General features: G+C 40.2%; 1 protein-coding gene across 4 annotated transcripts in view; it reads right to left on the reverse strand.

The window, feature by feature from the left end:
* Positions 1-20,311, reverse strand: part of TPPP3 (tubulin polymerization promoting protein family member 3) — a 341,523-nt gene that overhangs the window by 194,396 nt on the left and 126,816 nt on the right. The window contains exon 2 of one of the 4 annotated variants that reach the window (XM_030203686.1): positions 14,399-14,484. The exons of the other annotated variants lie outside the window; for them this stretch is intronic. The gene's annotated coding sequence lies outside the window, so the exon portion shown is untranslated. The remainder of the gene's footprint in view (positions 1-14,398; positions 14,485-20,311) is intronic. 4 annotated transcript variants of the gene reach the window in all.

Genomic DNA, 20,311 nt, shown 5'->3' on the forward strand with positions numbered 1-20,311 from the left:
TACTGATAAAAGTGGGGTTCCTTGGTGCAGTAATATGTAACATGACCTGGAGAAGAGCCTGGTCTGTGTCTGACTGGTTCCTGAAAAGTTTGGGAGGAACAAGGAAAGGGACAAGAAGTCCTAGTCACAATTAATACACCATTTCATAAGAAAGCAGAATAAATTGCATAATACAACTTGCTAGTCTTGTTTCACTACAAATGGTACTTCAGTAATTTGTCACATCTGAGTCTATACTTCCTGTAAAATCTTTGAGTTCTTCAGTACTAGGCATCCCTCATCAACAATAATTCTCCGCCTCTCATTTAGAAAATAATCTTACATTCATTGCTTCTGTCTGTAATGTTGGTTTCTGCCTTGATCCACAATTGTCTTTTCCGCCTTATTTCTCTTAAATCAGATCTGCCTTTCAACAGCTAAGCAACACTACCAGTACCCAAAGAACTTTTGTCTCTGCTTTTACTGAGATGCCTATTCATGGTTTTATTCCTTCATGTACTGATTAGTGCAGTTATCTCATTTTTGATGTGGATCGAAACTGCTGCTTGCAGGACACAAACCCCTTTGACTCCCTGTTTATTTCACATTCCTCCATGTCTTTCAAACTGCTTCAGGCTATCTGCTTGTCTCAATTCATAGTTTCTCTTAGTCCCAGCACCACCACCACACATCTAGCCATAGTTGATTTGTGTATTATTTATTTCCATACATAAGATTGAAAAGACCAGTTTCTCTTCACTTTTAATACTCTTTCCATTCAAATTTAGTTTCAAGCAGAGGAACCAACATTTTCAAAATGATTCGAGTTGCCAAACACAATACAAATTCTCTTCCTAGACATAGTAAAGGAGTTTGATCAATACTGAGGGTGCTCAGCACCCACAGACACCCAAAGAACTAGCTCCTTTGAGTTCAAAACTCACTTCCCTTGTATGTAGTTTCTTACTCTTATCATGACCTGTTAAAATGTGTTCTCCTTTATCACGCTTTGTCTGTATATTGTATCTGATACATATGGGGTTTGGAAATTTTTATATGAAAGCCTATATTTATTTTATTTTTTTATTGAGAACATTTATATCCCACATATTCCCACTAAGGCAGGCTCTATGTGGCTTACAGTGTTTTAATAAAAGAACATCATAACAATTCTAGTACAACACAAAGTATAAGGTACACAGTGGCGTAGGAAGGGGGGGCGGTGGGGCGGTCCGCCCCGGGTGCACGCCGCTGGGGGGGGGTGTCGTCTCCATTGGTTCCTTGCTCCCTCTGCCCCGGAACAGGTGTTCCGGGGCAGAGAGAGCAAGGAACCAATGGAGCCGACGCAGCTCCCAGCGACGTGGACTCGGGGGCGGATCGGCCCTCCCGCCCGTCCGCTTCTAAAGCAAGCAAGTAAGAAAGAATGCGCTCTGGGGGGAGGGTGCGCGCCGGAGGGAGGCGCCGAGGGGGGACGCTGTGCTGCACCCGGGGGGGGGGGGGTGCGCAGCGGCGACCCGCCCCGGGTGTCAGCCACCCTCGCTACGGCACTGAAGGTACATAAAGGAGGGAAGGAACAACAGGAGAAACGAAAGAGGGATACCAAGAGGTTAAGCAGCAGAGGAGTATGGTCTATCACAAAGATAAGTCTTGAGGGATTTTTTTAAACAGAGTGGAGGAGTGGCCTAGTGGTTAGGGTGGTGGATTCTGGTCCTGGGGAACTGAGTTCAATTCCCACTTCAGGCACAGGCAGCTCCTTGTGACTCTGGGCAAGTCACTTAACCCTCCATTGCCCCAGGTACAAATAAGTACCTATATATGTAAGCTGCATTGAGTCTCCCATGAGTGGGAAAGCACAGGGTACAAATGTAACAAAAAAAAATTGTGATCAGCAGTCTCTTTGAGCATTGACATTCCAGTAGCAGGGACAAAGAAAGCAGAAAGAGGAGGCAAAGAGCAGCTTGTACCTTAGGTCACTTAGGGACTAGGGTATATGTATACCTGTATCTTATTATACATTGGTAATAGTAGTTTCTGAGAGAAAGCAAAGCTTTAAATATCATTTTGTTTTCCTAAGAAAAAGTATCAATTTATATGCCATTAGGGGATGTGGTACATTTATTGTCCATCTCCAACTCTGTATCCATTTGTAGCTGGTTCTTGAATAAATCCCTTCACTCTCATTCTGTCTAATATGGATCTATGTATTTTCTAGTCCTCTAAAATTTATGCTCAGCTACTACATTCCTTGTTCTTTCCTTAATACTTGTTCTTTCTTTCCCATACTGGTGGGCTCCTATCTCACGCACTTTTTCCTCTCTTAAATTGTTTTATTCTTTTCACATTGTTGCTACTACAAAATCTAGAGATAACAATCATGGCATTATTGGTAGATTCCAGGAAGCTGAAAATGGTCCAAAGGATATCCTGTCCCCACAGGACAGGTGCATGGTGTCTATCCAGTACCTGTAAGGCAAAACATCTTGTGCTGCCTGTGGTGATGGTGAAAAATGTGTATGCCCAGCTACCAGACATATAGCTCTGTATGTTTAGGGCAAAACATCAGTACCAGTCCCAGGAGCACAACATAGAGCATGGGGGAGCATAATGCCCTGCCCTCTCAAAAATCGTATAGCACTATAAAACACAGTGCCAGCCCTAGGTACAAAACACAGAGGGTGAAATGATTTAGTGAAGGGAAATCTTGCCTCACCAATCTAGTACATGACTTTGAAGGGGTGAACGAACATGTAGATAAAGGTGAGCCAGTCAATTTTGTGTATCTAGATTTTGAAAAGGCATTTGGCAAAGTACCTCATGAAAGACTCCAGAGGAAATTGGAAAGTCATGGGATAGGCGGTAGTGTTCTATTGTGGATTAAAAACTAGTTAAAAGATAGAAAACAGAGTAGGGTTAAATGGTCAGTATTCTCAATGGAGAAGGGTAGATAGTGGGGTTCTGCAGGGCTCTATGTTGGGACTGCTGCTTTTTAACATATTTATAAATGATCTAGATATGGGTAACTAGTGAGATAATTAAATATGCTGATAACACAAAGTTATTCAAAGTTGTTAAATCACAGGAAGATTGTGAAAAATTGCAAGATGACTTTACGAGACTGGGAGACTGGGCATCCAAATGGCAGATGATGTTTAATGTGAGCAAGTGAAAAGTCATGCATGTGGGAAAGAGAAACATGAAATACGGCTAGGTGATGCAAGGTTCCACGTTAGGAGTCACTGGCCAGGAAAAGGATCTAGGGGTCATTGTTGACGATACTTTGAAACCCTCTGCTCAGTGTGCTGTGGCAGCAAAGAAAGAATATAGAACGTTAGGTCTTATTAGGAAATGAATGGAAAATAAAAATGAAGATGTTATAATGCCTTTGTGTCGCTCCATGGTGCGACCACAACTTGAATACTGTGTGCAATTCTGGTCACCATGTCTCAAAAAAGATATAATGGAATTAGAAAATGTACAAAGAAGGGCGATGAAAATGATAAAGGGGATGGGATGACTTCCCTATGATGAAAGGCTGAAATGGCTTGGGCTCTTCAGCTTGGATAAAAGATGGCTGAGAGGAGATAAGATAGAGGTATATAAAATACTGAGTGGAGTGGAATGGGTATACGTGAATCGCTTGTTTACTCTTTCCAAAAATACTAGGACTAGGGAGCACGTAATGAAGCTACAAGGTAGTAATTTTAAAACAAATTTGAGAATTCGTTGACAGAGAATGTGGTAAAAGCAGTTAGCTTAGCAGGGTTTAAAAAGGTTTGGGTGTCTTGCTAAAGGAAAAGTCCATAAGCCATTATTAAAATGGACTTGGGAAAATCCACTGCTTATTTCTGGGATAAGGAGCATAAAATGTATTATATTGCTTTGGAATCTTGCCAGGTATTTGTGACTGTTGGAAACAGGATACTGGGCTTGATGGACCTTCGGTCTGTCCCAGTATAGCAACACTTATGTACTTATGCACATAGTGCTGCCCCTCCCCCCAAAAAATGTATACTGCTATAAAATCTATAACACCAGCCCTAGGTAAAAAAAAAAAATTGAGGGGTGCAAGATATACAGGCCCTGTCTGTAGTGCCAAACCTGTAGGTCCACAGCACACATGCGTCGTGCATCCTGACAATAATATGGACTGCTGTGTGTCTGTGGACCCTGCTACCCCACATATATATATATTGCACCTACTACTGAGCCCTCACATTCACATCCAAGATGGGAGGTCAGGAGGGAGAGAAATTTTAGTGAGAAGGAATCCCACTACCTCACCCTCCTGGTCCTCTAAAATGAGCATAAATTCTATCCAAACTAACGGTTTTCTCTCTAGTGAGGATGGGGCATCTCCCTTAGGAAGTTTCTTACCAGTCCTGTTTTCTAAACCTTTTATTTCAGGACATTTCCCAAGTGATTCTTTGATAAAGGCTTTTACTTTTCATCCCTAGACTAAGACTTACTTCCCTTGGGCTGCTTTACTTGGTTTCCTTAGAAAAGCATCTACCCCTGTTCAAAATACATGGGATGCTTCTGCAATCCCCGGGGCTTGTACTACTCTCCCCTGGGTTGAGCTTGCACCCCTCCAGCTATACCTTTCCCACAGTTTTGAATCATAACCCTTGAGTTTTCTTAGAAAAATAGAAACATGATAGCAGATATCTGCCCATCCTCAGCAACTACTATCTCCTCCTTTCCCTAAGAGATTCCCTGTGCCTGTCCCATGCTTTCTTAAATTAGAACATAAGAGTAGCCATACTGTGTAAGACCAATGGTCCATTTAGCCCAGTATCCTGTTTTCCAAACAGTGGCCAAGCTAAGTCACAAGTACCTGGCAGAAACCCAATCGTGGCAACACTTAATACTACAAATCCCAGGGCAAGCAATAGCAGACTATGGACTTGTCCTCCAGGAATTTGTCCAAACCTTTTTTAAATCCAGATACACTAACCGCTGTTACCACATCCTCTGGCAAAGAGTTCCAGAGCTTAACTATTCGTTGAGTGAAAAAATATTTCCTACTATTTGTTTTAAAAGTATTTCCATGTAACTTCCTCGAGTGTCCCCTAGTCTTTGTACTTTTGGAACAAGTAAAAAATCAATTTAATTCTACTCATTCTACACCACTCAGGATTTTGTAGACCTCATCCGTCTCTTTTCCAAGAAGAAGAGCCATAACCTCTTTAGCCTTTCCTCATACGAAAGGAGTTCCATCACCTTTATCATTTTGGTTGCTCTTCTTTGAACCTTTTCTAATTCTGCTATATCTTTTTTGAGATATGGTGTCCAGAACTAAACGTAATACTCAAGGTGCAGATGCACCATATAGCGATACAAAGGCATTATAGTATTTTTGGTCTTATTCACCATCCCTTTCCTAATAATTCTTAGCATCCTGTTTGTTTTTTTGGCCGCCGCCACACACTGAGCAGAAGATCCTAGCATCTGTTATTCTTTCCAATGTGCATCACCTTGCATTTGTCCATATTAAATTTTATATGCCATTTTGATGCCCTGTCTTCCAACTGGATGCCCAGACACAGTCCTTATTTCTACCACCTCCACTAGAAGGTTATTCTATACATCCACCACCCTTTCTGTGAAAAAGTATTTTCTTAGATTACTCTTGAGCCTATAACCTCTTAACTTCATTCTATGTCCTTTCATTCCAGCGTTTTCCTTCATTTGAAAAAGGCTCGCCTCCTGTACATTGCCACAGAGATATTTAAATGTCCCTATCATATCCCTTCTCTCTTGCCTTTCTTCCAGAGTATATATATTGAGGTCTATAAGTCTGTCCCCATACACTTTATGACAGAGATCACTGACCAATTTTGGTAGCCACCCTCTGGACCAACTCCATTCTATTTATATCTTTTTGAAGGTGTGTTCTCCAGAATTGCACACAGTATTCTAAATGAAGCCTCACTAGAGACGTATACAAGGGCACGATGGTCATTCCTTTCCTAATCACCAGAGCATCCTTCTGACTTTGTCCATCATCTTTTCTACCTGTTTGGCCACCTTAGGATCATCAGATAAGATTACCCCCACGTCAAGTCCCGCTCTTCTTCTGTACACAGAAATACTTCACTCCCTATACTATACCATCCCTGTGGTACGCCACTGATAACATCCTTTTCCTCAGAGCATTTACCACTACCCTCTATCTCCTTCCATTTAACTAGTATTTAACCCAATCAGTCACTTTAGGGCCCATACTGAGGGCGCTCAGTTTATTTATCAGTCGCCTATGCGAAACCGTGTGAAACCATATCTAGCACCTCTCCCATATCCAACTGTTTGGCCACATAATAAAAAGAAATCAGATTAGACTAACAAGACCTGCCTCTAGTGAAACAATGCTGTCTCGGGTCCTGCAGTCCATTTGATTCTAAAAACCTCATAATCATCTGCTTTAGAAGTGTTTCAATTAGTTTATTCATCACAGAGGTCAAACTAACATGCCTGTAATTCCCAACCTCCTCCTTACTTCCACTCTTGTGCAGAGGGACTACATCTGTCCTTCTCCAGTCCTCTAGGACCACTCCAGACTCTAAGGAAGGCAAGATGGTATCCAGAGAGGTCTTCCTCCAACCCTGCAGATCCCGCTCCCCGACAGCCGACACTGGAGAAGTTCGGGGTCCAGAAGCTGGAGTTGCAGACACCCGAGCAGGATAGATCCTACGTTTTCTCATCGGATCGCAGCATAGAAGTGGTTTCTCTAAGCCTGCCTTCACTCATAGTCCTCCCCCACCCACACCCCCCCGTGACCTGGAAGTAGATTACTAGCGGCAGGATCGCAGCAGGATTTGCTGACCGATGAGTCAAGCCTCCGAGCAGCGGGAGGAGGACCGGCCGCCGTTTCAACCCCAGAGATGACATCTAAACAGAATGAGAGGGTGGATAACCCTATTCCTTCCAGTAAACTGGGACCTACTTCCTTGGAAATTCGTGGAGCTATTAAACCAGCAGTGATAACCTTGGAGAACCTGTGGGACGCTATTCAGGGTCTGAACAACTCCCTAATCCAGGTAACAAATATAATTAAGGAAGAAGTTTTGCTTATAAAACAATCTCAAGATCTTTTGACTGGCAAAGTTTTAAAAAAATGAAGATAAAATCGAATTGCTAGATGGAGAAATTAAGACTCTGCAGAACTTAACCGGGACGGTGATTAAGGACAGGGATATTCTGGTGAGGAAACTAGAATATCTTAATCAAGAGAGAAGGAACAATTTAAGGTTCCTTAATTTTCCAAAAGCACCCCTGATTCCTGCAACTGATATGCTTAAAAGATATTTTGGAGAAGTCCTAGCTATTACAATGGAGGGTTTTCCACCCATCGTTAGAGCTCAATATATCTCAGGAATCAAGTCTCGTGTTTCGGAACCCTAACCTGAACTTAATATTACTGATTTCTTGGAAAGCTCATTAGAAGTGGTAACTCAACTAACAACTCTTTTAGTTTCATTTGCTTTTGAGCCAGACAGGAATAATATATTTTGATTATACTTTAGACATATGAATGCTAAATTCTTTGGTGAAAAGTTCAGATATTTCCTGATTTTAATAGAGATACACAAAAAAGAAGGCGAGAGTTTATGGCTTTAAAATGTAAAATTCTTGCCTTAGGTGGTACATATGTGTTGAAATACCCATGTAGATGTTTGGTATCTATAAATAATGTAAATTATGTATTTCTTGATCCAAAGAAAATGCAAGAATATATAATTGCCAAGGAAAAAGGGAATGTTACAGCCTGAATAATCTCATAGGATAATATGCTGTTAAAACCTACTAGCGTGCCTAATGTGCTCCCCTCTCTGATTGATTACATTCATTTCTTTTTATTTTGTTTATAAATTACTTGTATCTTGTCTCCTTTAACAATTGTGGTCAATATATTAACTATTCTTGTTGTGTTCTTCTTATACTTTCCAATTTTTGGAAAAGAATAATTTTGTTACTTAATTAAATATTTCCAGATTCTAGCATTTGTATAAATATGAATGTAATATTTGAAAATGCACAAATAATAAAAAAAAAGAAGTGTTTCAATTAGTTTATTCATCACAGAGGTCAAACTAACATGCCTGTAATTCCCAACCTCCTCCTTACTTCCACTCTTGTGCAGAGGGACTACATCTGTCCTTCTCCAGTCCTCCAGGACCACTCCAGACTCTAAGGAAGCCTTGAAAAGGTCAGACAATGGAGCTGCCAGAACTTCAAGTTCCTTGAGTACCCTTGGTGTATCCCATCAGGTGTCATTGCTTTATCTATTTTTAGTTTAGTTAGCTCTTCAAGAACACAGTCTTCTAATCTAATCTAGGGCTTATTTACCACACAAATCCCAATTAGTGGTCCAAGGTGGTTTACAGCATATGAAGACCAAATAATACATTTGAGGAATTAAATCAAATATACCTCAAAGGAATACATAAAATGTCATAAAAAGTTATCAAACAAAAACTCTTAAAACTTATCAAACAGAAAAAGTTTTCAGTTTCCTTCAAAACTGAAGATAATTTGATTCATGATTGAGACAAAAGTTTAATTAATAAGTCCAGTGAAGAAGTATGTAATATATAAAGAAACAATGCAAGCACTTTTAAAAATAATTTGAACTTTTCAAGGAAACCAATGGAGCTTGTGAAGATATTAAGGTTAAGGAAGAGATGACATTGTAAGAAGTGATCTTAGACAGTAGGCTCAACATGAATAGACAAGTTTATAATGTTGAGCAAACATCTTTTATGTATTTACATCTTCTTCACAAACTGAGACCTATGTTGTAATTATATGAGTTTAGAAGTGTTGTTCACAGCTTGGTTTTATTGCGGCTGGACTACTGTAATGCTTTGTATCTTGGATTAGTTGATTCAAGTATCAGGACATCGCTAGTGGTCCAGAATGCGGCTGCAAGGTTAATTGTAGGTATGTCAAGGTTTGTCCATAAGACTCTGATTTTTAAAAAACTACATTGGTTGCCAATAACTCAAAGGAATCAGTTTAAAGTGTTGGTGCTTGTGCACCAGACTCTTTATTCTACTGCGCCATTTTATTTCAAACAGGTTTTGAATGTATATCATCAAGGAAGGTCATTAAGATCTGAGATTGCAACGCACCTCTCTGTAGATGTTGCTGTGAAAATACATTATACTGAGACTAGAGCATCTGCCTTTTGTGTGGCAGGGATGTCCTTATGGAATGCACTTGTAGGCCAGTTGCATTGTGTAGCAGCATTTTACAATTAAAAAAAAACTTGTTAAAACTAGATTTTAGTGACAGCCTTTTTTAAAAAAGCTGAGTATATATTTCCTGGATAGTTAAGTATTTATGGTGGTTTCAGGATGAAGAACTAGTTTGTACAGTATATTTTTGTTTACTGTTTTGTGCTATTGTGTGTTTTTATGGATACCTCCTAGGTTTTAGGTGGTATATACATTTTTAAAATAAATACATATTAAGAAATGCTGTCATATTTCTTTTTTTTTTTTTTTTTGAAAATATCTTTATTATTAGAAGAAAAGACATGTAACATTTGAACATCACATTTCGGCTCAATGAAGCCAACTATTTCCAATATTTCCAATATCTAGCAGCCGATAATAACCTATAAATACAATGAATACATTGACTACATGTGTCAGCTAACAAACCTTGTTGTATAACCTTAACATAATACAACTATCAAAATGAGGCCATTTTAAACATAAATATATCTCCTCTGCCCTTCCCTCTAACTTTTAAGTTTATACCCGTCTAACCCCCACCCCCCTCCCCGCTCCTGGAGATTCCTTCTTTGCAGAATACAGTACCTCAAACAGCTTCCATAAAGAACCATATGCCTGACCTCTCCCTCCAGTGGACTTACTGCGTTCCGTTTCCCATTCTTAATATGGAAGATTGAGTCGCTGTATTCTGTATTAGCTGAAGTTTTCTTAACAATACAGACTTCAGTCCCATATACTGCAAGTTGCAATAGTCCAATTGGGGCAAAACCAACATTTGGACCAACAGAGCAAAGTGGTGCTCATGAAACTGTGATCTAATTAAATGTAATTGTCTTAATCGAAAGACAGTTTTCTTCTACAGATTCACCACCTGAGGTCCTGGTGTACCACACATCCATTCCCATTATCATTTGTTTTTTTGTGTCCTATTCTCGACCTTTCATCCATGAACACAGTACAGAAAAAATGATTAAGCAGTACAGCTTTATCCTTATCAATTTCTACGTATTCCTTCCCTTCACCCTTAAAGCCTCACAATGCCATTTTGGCACTCCTATCATTTACGTATCTAAAAAATGTCTTGTTGCCCAACTTTACCATATTGGCTACCTTTTATTCCATTTGCATCTTTGCTTTCCTGACAGCTTTTCCAGGTATTTTTGCCTGTCTTCCTCTTTCTGTAATGTCTTGTAATTTACAAAGGTCAACCTTTTTTTCCCTTCCTTTTCGGCTACATTTGGAAACCAAGATGACCTTCTTTACATCTTACTTTTATGTACTTTTTTCTAACATAAAGGTTTGTCAACCTTTAAAATAGCTCCTTTCAGTTTTGCCACTGCTGTTCTACTTCCTTCAGCTGTTCCCATTCAATTAACTCTTCCTTGAGATATTCCCCATCTTGACAAGTTAGTTCTTTTGAAGTTTAGAACCTTCAATCTTGAATAAGCCCTCTCCTTCTTTGTCTTAATATTGAACCATACAATTCAGTAATCACTAGATGCCACTATAACCTCAGAAATACTCTCCCCATTTGTAAGCACCAGGTCCAGAATAGCTCCATCCCGTGTGGATTCCATTATCAACTGCTGGAACAATTCTTCCTGTAGAGAATCCAAGAACCCCTTGTTTCTAGATGACCCCACAGTGGAGACGCCCCAATCAACATCCAGCATATTAAAATCACCTATTAGTAGTACTTCCCCTTTCACAGCTAAATTGTGAATGCCTTCAATTAAAATCTGTCCATTTCTTCTGACTGTGAAGGAGGCTTGTACATCACACTAATATAAATGCATTTTCCATTCCCTCTTTCCAGATTAACCCACAGTGCTTCTTCCTTACCCCATATGTCCTGCAATTTTGTCACTGTAATATTATTCTTAACAAATATGTGGGAAATGGAATGGGGCTTGATTTTCTGTGGTTTGCATACTATATACAGCACTGAAAATATATGAAGAAGGGTGCTATTTTGGTGAGACAAAGCCAAAAGTTAAAGACAAGAATCATCTTACACAAACACAAGATCAACATCATGGAGGAAACCAAAGCAGTTCGTCTATGACATTACATTACACTACATTTATATCCCACATTAGCTGTAAAGTTCAATGTGGTGTTTTGTATCATTACTATTTGTTATATTTTTCTAAGCTCCTATAGGATTTTGAAGTCGCGCTCTCTCTTTGAACAGATAGCTTTTTCGGCACTATTTCTCTCATTGACTTGTAAAGACATTAATTTTCATTAACACAGCAGTCTGTGCCTAATGTGTTCTACCTTGGTATATTCATAAGGAGTTTCCATGCGCAGTGTTTCCATTGCTCATAGAGTTGACGGGCAGTATGCCAGGTGATAAGGTATGTATCTGTGTTCTTTTTTGAGTGTGGGGGAGTAACTTTTCATTTGCTACATATATTAAATGTTTGACTTCCTTTTCACAGACACTTTGATTGTGTTTTGACTGGTGTTTCAATTGGAGGGTATACAATTTTTCAAACATTATTTTTTCCTGCTTGTTTTCTCTTTCTTTCCTACCTGTGGCGGTGGAGATGCAATATCCTTTAACACTAGTTCAAGCGATTTTTGCCATATTGTAATTTTTGGATGGTTTTGTTTTTCAATTTACTGTTATTCCTAAAGTTTTCACTTCACTTCCTATTACATATATTTTTGACTGCTATTAACTCTATTTAGTGTTTAGCGCGTGCTAAAAGCACTAGAGATGCCCATATATTCCTACTGGCTTCTCTAATATTTAGCGTGCTCTAATCATTAGCATTCACTGAAAATGCTAGTGAGCTTTTGTAAAAGACCCCCTTAGCTTTGTGTGCTTACTGCGCTTCAAGGTTGGTTCTTTCATTTTACTTTTCCATGTGGGTGATGTCATGCCTCTTATTCGTTCAGGTCTTGAGCTTTGATATTTTAATAGTTCTTATACGCTCATTTTTTCTTGTATTAGGTGTGCTCATTGACGCACAGTTTCTTACAAGTGCCTGATCTCAGTTCACGAATCAATCCCACAGTCTTTGGTAATAAGTAATAATACCCCAATCAAAACCAAGACTATACGTTTGTTGCTACAAACGCATTAATTAGCACTGTGAATCACCACCAGTGTGTATACATTTTCAAAATATTTTACTTAAACAGATTCTTTTATAATTTTTTTGAAAACATTTTTTTAAAAGAGTGCCCTCAGCAACAACCACTATTTTCAGGCAATACTGTTTTATTGCTAAGTGGCATAGCACCTCTTTCATCGGGCTACTCTCATATATTTTTTGAAAGTGCTATACATGTGCCAGTGTGCAAAGTGCTACTCAAATAGCTAAAATACAAAAATAAAAAGCAAAATCTTATCTGCACAATGTTATTTGACAACTGTCACTTCGCCTTCATTTGCTCATGCAAAAGACCAGTTGGCCAACTTCCCCTGGAAGTTGCATAGTGGTGAAACTGCGCTGTGCTGTTAACTGCTAATGTGACAAATGTAACAACTGCACATTCAAAGTTGCAGTGAACTGCATTGCCACCTGTTAGCAAGCATGGTGCCTTCCCTCAAACATCAGGAAAGCCCCCTACAATCACCATAGAGGTACTGCAGCTACTGTGGATTAACTTTTGCAGTTAATGCATGTCAAATGCAAAATTTTAATATGGTTTAATTAATTTACTTGTATTTTCTGGCAAATGCCATTTTTTCTTCATTCTGTTCAGACACAAAGAAGGGAGTGTCAGCTCTTGAAAGCTAGTCAAGAAGTGTATTATATAAGTCCAATAAAAAGGTGTCACCTTATATTATACTTTTTAACCTTTAATTTCCATACATACTGTGAAACCAATGTTGATCAAACACTGTACTTTACAATTAATAGATTTTCCATCCATTAATTTATAGATTTAGAGTTTCTTTTACAAAGCTGCTCTAATGATTCCCATGCAGCAAATGAGAGGAAGCCCATAGGAATTGAATGGGCTTCCTCTGATTTGCCACACAGGAATTGCTAGTGCGGCTTTGTAAAAGAAGCCCTTAAACTTGGCTATTGTTTGTTCGTTGCTTAGGGGTCCTTTTTACTAAGCTGTGTTAGATGCTAATGTGTGCCTACTGCAGCAAAAAATGGAGCACCATGAAACACGTTCAGGCATCCTACTGTAACATTGAAATCTGTGTGCGCTAAAACTTTTTTCTAATTTTTTGAGGAGGCATGTCATGGGCAGAGACTGGATGTTCTGCCCCCATTTTCATGGAGGCAGGCTGTTTGTTGTTTATGTATATATGTTAAGCATTGTCTGTAACAGATTACATTGCCTGTACCATTAAGAAGGTTGTTTTCTTTAACTACAAATTCCTGTAGTTCCTTGTAATAGGCTCTTTTAGAGCACATGTCCAACTCCCTGTGTCTTTTGGGACTCTTTCTATTGGCTTGTCTTGTTCTTTGTGCATGCTGGGCAAGTTGCCCCCTTTCTGTCCCCATTGGGTCTGAAGAGTTTATCTACAACATTCTCCTCTGTGAACTGTAACTGCCTACATGCTGTATTTTGCTGTCTGACCCTCTTGAAGCTACTGTGATGTTATCAAGATTTCACCAGTGTGTAAACAGCATCTCTACTCAGCATGCTGTTGAATTATCCCAGTTTTTCTCTTGCATGGAGAGAGAGCTGGTAGAGAACAGACTCCCAGTTTGCAAGGCAAAAACTCTTGTCTAGCACATCTGAACTGTAAGTTATTTTTCCTTGTTTGATACAGTATTAAAGAAGATTTTGGTTTAAGAGTTCTGAGTCTTCTCATAGTTATGTCCTATCCTATACTCTGGTTTAAGCTGCATGTCAATCATACTCAGTGAAAGGGCAGAACAGTGAGCATTCCTGCACTAACTAGCTAGCACATCTACATTACTGAGCTCTTACTGCCTATAAAATGGGTGCTCACAAAAGTAATTTTTAAAGATAGCCACATGCTAATGGCAACATTAGCGCATGACCATTAATGCAAAAAAATAGGTAAAGGCATTTTTATAGCTGCAGTAAAAATGGCCTTAGTGTGCGGGAAAGACATGATAAGGGCGCTGCTTGGTAAAAGGACCCCTTATTTCCTTATTCTGTTGTAGGAAAATTCACTGTTACAAATGACTGGCAGCTCATCAGCACACAAACAATCAATGGATTTCAAAACTTACTGCTTCTTAGTCAGTCAGCTGTAGCTGCCTCTTTCCACTCAGTAGGGATGTATATTTATTAGTGGTCACTTGTTCTGCTGTTGTACCTTTAAAATATAGCGGTCTGTTTATTAAAATGCAAATATGCAGTATGTTTTTGCACTTATTACACTTTAACAGCAAAAGTGTGCCTAGGATGTACCCTACAAGATACTACTTGTATATAAGTTGAGAAATTTAAAATCCCATCAACAAACCTGAGTGGCCTTATCTATGAGTCATTCTCATCAATGGCATATCACTCTGGCTATTGTTAGCTTCATGGAATTAAAGGCCCTGTTTAATAAGTTACACTATAAGCACGCTAATGTTTTTAGCGCTCACTAATGCTAGAGACACCCATAGGAATATATGGCACTAAAAACACTAGTGCACCTTAGTAAACAGGGCCCTTAGATGGCAGATAGTCTTTGGCTGTGCTAAAGTTACTTTAAAGGACAGAATGAGTGCTATATATGCCACCGGTGCGGGAAACACTCATAATTTAGGATGAGCTTATACAGTGCTCCAATTAAAGAGAAGAAGTTTGGAAGAAGTGTGCAAATGAGATTGGGAAGTGATAAAAATAAATAGTAGTGATTGTCTAAAATCTGTAAATGTTCTGGCTGGTTAAAAGTTTGTGCTGAACAAGTACATTGAGAGGAGGGTATGGCATGACAATTACCAGGAGTGCTGGAGACAGCTAAAAATCATTTGATTGGCTGATGGCTCAAGCAGTAGGTTCAAAGAAGAATTTTAGCTGAGACAGTGGTACGCAAAGAGTTGGTGAATGAATTCTGATTTTCTTTTACCAAAAAAGGAAAAAAAATCCAAAAATAGAAAAGCAAACAAGTTTGTGTAGGTGCTGAGAAATACCGATTCCTAATTATAACTTTCTCGATAGGTAGGGTGGGTGAGTGATTACTGAAAATATTTTCCTAGAACATTGTGCTTGCCAAAGTTTAGAGAGAGAGAGAGTGGTGAATAAAATTGAAGACTTACCTACCTCCCTGTTTACTAAGCACACTAATGCCGACACAGCCCATTCACTTTGCATGGGCTGTGTCGGCATTGCCGTGACAATGTTATAGAAATTTCAACATTAATAAAATGTAAAAAGCAATGGTTCAGAAAAATATGAATGTCGATCTTTATTTTAAAAATGAGAATAATGTGAAAATGCTGCTTTGTCATCCAGCAATTGCACATCTTTATAATTCAAAAAACGTTCATGAACTATAACTTACTCTTTTATCAGCAATATAAAATTGTGTGCATGAGTGTATCATTTTTTAGTAAATTTTCAAAGAAACCACTATTTTGCTTACATTATATTACTTAGACTACTTTGGGGCTCATTTTCAAAAGAAAAAACATCCAAACAGTGTCATAGAGCACCACTTGGACAAATTTCTTCTAAAAACGTCCAAATCTATTTTGGACATCTATCTATGCAATTTGTCTGCAATGCGTTCAAATCACAAGGGGCAGTGTGTTGGGGTGGGATCAGGGTGGACTTAGGGCATTCCTAACACTTTGATATTTTACAGCTATAATGGAACAAAACTAAAACGTCTAGGTCTTTAAAGTCAATGTTTAGTCTAGACCTGTTTTTAGAACAAGGCACAACAAGTTGCTGGTCTCTGACCCCCTCCCACCCCCAAAGATATGATTAAAAATAGTACTTACCAGCCTCTATGACGTCTTCAATGTTATGGCCAGTCCTTTTAGAGAAGCAAGCAGTTCCTGAAGTAGCCTAATGGTTGGTGCAGTGCACTGTGGAGCAGGGGACCCAGGCCCATAATCCATTCTACCTGTTATACTTGTGGTGGAAAGTGTCAGCCCCCAAAACCCACTAGACAGCAACTGTATCCACATATAGGTGACACCTGCAGCTATAAGGGCTATTGTAGTGGAGTATAGTTGGGTACAGGTTTTTGGCGGGTTTGGGAGGGCTCACCATATTTATAAAAAGGAGGTAATGGTGAGATGTGTACCTTGGAACCTTTATATGAAGTCCACAGCAGTGCCCCCTAGGGTACCATAAATCTTGCATATGGCCATTTTTTGGAGAGAAAAAAACATTTTTCTGTTTTCGGTGGCCATTATTTCCTATTCATATTTTGGACATTTAGTACAAATGTCCAAAGTTTGACTTAGACATCATATTGAAATTGCCCCTCTTTATTTATTTATGTTTGAAAATTATGGGGTCAATATTCAGCATAGTTTAAACAGACAGGAGAGGCTCTTGATAACTTAATCCACACTGATATTTGTTATAACTAATTTTGTTTTATGTCTAAGAATACCTGAAGAAGGCTTTGGAGCTGAAACACAGCCCGTGCTGGGTTCAGTTTGTCAATGCAATAAATGTTTTATTGTTCATCTTGAAAACTGTGGTTGGCTTCTTCCACTCTTGTGGATTATCTGCCAATATTCTGTGACATTTAACTTAGCAGTACTGGTAAATATCATCTCTAACTGCCACTGATACCTGGCAGTAGTTTCATGGTATTACTGCTAGGAATCTGTCCTTATTTGGAAGGTTAACCTAGCAGTAGTGCCACAAGACTACTACTAGGGGTTAGCACTGCCATCTTAAACCTACAGCCAGATGTGGCAGGTGTAGAAAGGCACTGCTCCTGCCCCATCGCTGTAGACTACCGGGGATGGTCCTTGAGCAACAGATGCTGTGAGAAGACTTCCAGAGAGGGAGGGATCTTCACTTGTAAAAATTTGCTGGGAAACTGTTTTTATGTTTAAATCATCTTTATTATTATTAATAATAGGTACCAGCCAGAACAGACAATTTGCGATACAATCAACTTAAAACCTCCGTGCTACCCTTCCCCCACTCCTCCCCAACCTCTAAACTCCCCCCCCCCCAAAAAAAAAACCTTCCCCCCCCCCCAGCCCTCTCCCTTCCCGTCAGCAAAGGCGTGCAAATCACAGATACAGAATGCACAGTCTAATTTAGAATTCTGCTTCGCGCTGCAGGTTGCAGAGTGTCCCCAAAATGCTCCCAAATCTGTTGCAGGCGTTGGCCTTTACTTGATGATAGATCCTTGGTCTCACACCTCTCCAACTTCAATAGTTCAATCATGTGCATCCTCCATACTCCAATAGAAGGTGGCATCTGTTCTCTCCAGTTAAGCAGGATGACCTTTTTCCCCACTAACATCGCCCTCTGCAGAAAAGGCTTGAGACCCAGGAGTATGGGTTTCCTGCAGTTGTGTACATCAAAAAGTATCAATGGCTGCCTCTGTATAGTGCGACCCCAGTATCTTTGTATCTCCGCTATCACTTGGGTCCAAAATTGTAGAATTCATGGGCATAGCCAGAACATGTGTCCAAGAGTAGCAGTAGACATTCTACATCTGGGGCAAGCACCTGAGCTACCAAACCCTGCTTTGTATGCTCTCATTGGGGAGATGTACATCCGTAATGCGAACTTGTATTGTAGCTCCCAGTTACGAGTGAAGACAGAGATGCGCTGAGCTGAGATCAAGAAACTTCGTAACACCTCTTCTGTCACTTCCACCTCCAAGTCTTTAGACCAGATCTGTGCTCTGCCTCTGAAATCTATATCTTCTGTAGAGTCCTGTAGAAATCTGTGGTGAAATCTCAAAGGCACCATATTCTGTGATCCCAATGTCAGTGCAGTGTTTAGTGTGTCTTGCACGTGTTCGCAAAGATTAATCCAGCCCAGCGCTGATACGTAATGTTGTATTTGTAGGTAGGCATAATAGTCTGAGGGTGGGATGTGAAACTCTTGTTGCAGCTTCGAAAATGGGCGAGTCTTCCCCTCCTCAGATACTAGTTGGTACAGATAATGTATCCCCAGCCTCCGCCAACGAGCAAAGGCCACGGATGACGAGCCTTCTGGGAAGTCTGGATTGTTCTTTACCGGCAAAAAGGGTGTAGCTGACCACTTAAAATGATGTCTTTTACAGAGCCATCTCCATGCCGCTCTCGCCGAAGCTACCAGCGGGTTCTTCCTTAATCTTGGCTCAAGCCCTCTACTGGATGCATGTAACCACCAGCCCAAATGTACCCCAGGAGAGAGAGCTGCCTCCAGACGGGTCGCTGAGAAGCACTGTTGCCCTGCCAGCCAGTCTCTTATGTGTCGCATGGAGCACACCACCGTTAGGTAGCGAATATTCAGCAAACCCATCCCTCCATGTGCCCTTGGTTTCTGTAGTGTATCTATGGGAAGTCTTGATCTCACCCCCCCCCCCCCCCCTCCAGAGAAACTTCTGAGTTAGCCTAGCTAAAATCTTCTCTTCTCTCTGTCGCAAATATAATGGCAGCATCTGAAACAGGTAAAGCCAAGATCCAGGACAAAAGTTTTACCTCTACGTTTATCAACAAAATTGGCCTGTAGGAGCCAGGTTGTAGTGGGTCTCTCCCTTTCTTGGGTATTAAACTAATTAATGCCGTGTTAGCATGTAGGGGAAAGCGCCCCATCGCCACCACTGTGTTGAGTTATTCGGTTAGCGGCCCGAGGATTTGAAGCTTCAGCATCTTATAGAATTCCCTGGAGTATCCATCCGGTTCTGGCGCTGAATGTAACTTCAGCGCACTAACGGCTTTTTGCAATTCCTGTCCCTCTACCGGTCTCCCAAGTGCCGCCAGTCTCTCTATGGGGATTTTACTTAGTCCTGCCCTCTTCAGATAGTTCTGAATAGATTCCCGCACCCCTTCTTTCTCACATTCTTTTTTATATAGGTTTGCAAAATGCGACTGGAAAGTTTCTGCGATCTCCTCTAGTCTGTTTGTAATCACTCCTGGTCTCTTGTGGATTGCTGCAATAAAGTGTGTTTTCCGTGTGCCTTTCACTAATCGTGCTAGCATCCCACCTGCTTTATCTCCGTACTTGTAAAGCTTATATTTCCTATATAATAAGGATCTGGTTGTTCGCTCGTGTAACAAGCTGTTCAACACCACTCTAGTCGACGTGAGGAGTTCGTATTGCACCTGCGTGGGAGATCTAACATATGTTCTCTTTGCCGCCTTTAACTTTCGTTCTAGTTCTACTATTCCTTGCACAAGTTGCCGATTTCACTTGCATGTATATGCTATAATATCTCCCCGTAACACTGCTTTAGCTGTCAACCAAAATAACACCGGATCATCTAGGTGCTCTTGGTTGAAATCTAGAAACTCCTCCCATTTCTTCTGTAAATATTCTTGAAGTTCGGGTGAGGAAACCAGATATGATGGAAACCTCCACCCCGGGGTTTGCCTGAAATATGTAACATAGTAAATGACGGCAGAAAAAGACCTGCATGGTCCATCCAGTCTGCCCAACAAGATAAACTCATATGTGCTACTTTTTCTGTATACCCTACTTTGATTTGTACCTGTCCTCTTCAGGGCACAGACCGTATAAGTCTGCCCAGCACTATCCCCGCCTCCCGCCACCGGCTCTGCCACCCAATCTCGGCTAAGCTCCTTAGGATCAATTCCTTCTGAACAGGATTCCTTTATGTTTATCCCACGCGTGTTTGAATTCTGTTACCGTTTTCATTTCCACCACCTCCCGCGGGAGGGCATTCCAAGCATCCACTACTCTCTCCGTGAAAAAATGCTTCCTGACATTTTTCTTGAGTCTGTCCCCCTTCAATCTCATTTCATGCCCTCTCATTCTACCGCCTTCGCACCTCCGGAAAAGGTTCGTTTGCAGATTAATACTTTTCAAATATTTGAACGTCTGTATCATATCACCCGTTTCTCCTTTCTTCCAGAGTATACATGTTCAGGTCATCGAGTCTCTCCTCATACATCTTGTAATGCAAATCCCTTTCCATTCTCGTAGCTTTTCTTTGCACTGCTTCAATTCTTTTTACATCCTTCGCAAGGTACGGCCTCCAAAACTGAACACAATATTCT

The sequence above is a fragment of the Microcaecilia unicolor genome, chromosome 5 (genome assembly GCF_901765095.1).
Source record: "Microcaecilia unicolor chromosome 5, aMicUni1.1, whole genome shotgun sequence".
NCBI classification, from domain to species: Eukaryota; Metazoa; Chordata; class Amphibia; order Gymnophiona; family Siphonopidae; genus Microcaecilia; species Microcaecilia unicolor.